Source organism: Salvelinus sp. IW2-2015, unplaced genomic scaffold (assembly GCF_002910315.2).
Source record: "Salvelinus sp. IW2-2015 unplaced genomic scaffold, ASM291031v2 Un_scaffold13484, whole genome shotgun sequence".
Classification (NCBI taxonomy): domain Eukaryota; kingdom Metazoa; phylum Chordata; class Actinopteri; order Salmoniformes; family Salmonidae; genus Salvelinus; species Salvelinus sp. IW2-2015.
In genome coordinates this window covers 1-1,631 of record NW_019954740.1, presented here as the reverse complement: position 1 = coordinate 1,631, position 1,631 = coordinate 1, and the positions used below count along the sequence as shown (strand labels likewise).

Genomic DNA, 1,631 nt, shown 5'->3' with positions numbered 1-1,631 from the left:
AGGGGGCGGAGCAGAGGGGGCGGAGCAGAGGGGGCGGAGCAGAGGGGGCGGAGCAGAGGGGGCGGAGCAGAGGGAGCGGAGCAGAGGGACCAAAGTCTCACAGCCGCAGGCTCCTCCGAGGCCGCGGTGACAAGCCATGGGCAAGTGGCTTCGTTCACCACATTTTTGGCGAAGAGTCAATCACCTGTTCATCTTCTTTAATCTGATGAAGAGTAGACACTCTACCCTCCAATTCAGAGTTTTTCTGGGTCAGTTGTTGACAATTGACACATCCAGGGGTGAGTTTGGTCATTATTCTGAGTTGTTAGCTAGCAACGCTAACTAGCTTTGGTGTGGGGGTAGGCCCAAATCGAGCTAACACGCTAGCCAGCGTTAAGGAGCTACCGTGAGTCCAATACGATTTTCATGGCAGATAGTCTGTTTGTAACTRGACTCACTACTTTTTATAGCTAATACTTATGAAAACGTTGAGATTTACTATACATCTAACTATAGACTATTAGCATGTAGGAATGAGCTCATAGAGATCTCATAGAGATTAGTCTGGGTATCTACCTGTTGCTGCCTCTCAGTTCTCAGGACTGAAACAGCCTGGGCCAGGGGAAGGGGATATATGTCTGTCACGAAGAGTTAGGTAGTCTTTGCAGCGTGTAGATGGTGCAGGTATCATTGGATATTTCCCATCACCTAATGAACAACCACAATACCAGTCTGTTGTTAAGCTCTCTGTGCTGTATTGACGTATCCTGAAAATGACATCTGCTGCTTTAGATTGAACGGTAATTTCTCAGTTATTGTTTTCATATCTACAAAATAAAAAAGAGGCTGTTTTCTTTACTTTCAGAGAGCGAGCTGATCAAGGGGTCGAAAAAGTAGATATTGCCAGATGTTCACTGTCCGAGGAACAGGAAGTGGAAGCTTTATTGCTGGCAAAAGTGTCCATAACCAGAGGTAATTAAACTGTTCTGTGTTCTTTTTCTCTCTTCCTCTCTGRCTGTCTTGTTGTACATGGAACCTGTCTCACATGCAGTAATTTAAAAACCCTTAAGATGTCAGCTGCTAATTTTCAGATTTACACCACATAAACACAGCCATTTTCACTGGACTATCTGTTGCTGCCAAGTCATGATTTCCCTGGGGTTATTAGCGCTGGCACTATAGTGTGAGACACATAGACCTCTATATTAAGGTTCAGTACACTCGGTTATGTGTCTGTCACATACAATATCTTTCTATTGACATGTATCTTCTTATTGTTTATCCTCATGTTGTCTTATTCTTCCAGGCAATAAAGTACTCTGTAGGATTAATGTGGACACCAGGTGAGACCACACACACACACAATAACAGTCTCTCTTCTTCACTTTCATCCCTCTCCCCCTCTCCCTAAATCCTCTAGTTTATTACTCAGCTGTGTTGGTGAACCCCCATCCCGCATCTGAACTGCGCTGACACACAGGCCACAGCATCGATCATAGGTAGACGCGTACTTGATCGGGTCAACAGGAAGATTAATAAAGAGATGCTTTACATTAAAATACAGACAGAGATAAGCCAATGTCAGTTTATGCATTTCACTCCTGCATGATTATGATGACTTAACAATGTTAAATAAAAAAACAAGCTTATTC

At 43.8% G+C, this 1,631-nt stretch overlaps 1 long non-coding RNA gene across 1 annotated transcript; it reads left to right on the top strand.

The window, feature by feature from the left end:
* Positions 1–96: 96 nt before the first annotated feature.
* Positions 97–1,429, top strand: LOC139027392 (uncharacterized). The gene is made up of 3 exons (XR_011479482.1): positions 97–278; positions 847–951; positions 1,412–1,429. It is a non-coding gene; the product is annotated as an uncharacterized lncRNA (long non-coding RNA).
* The last annotated feature ends 202 nt before the right edge of the window (positions 1,430–1,631 follow it).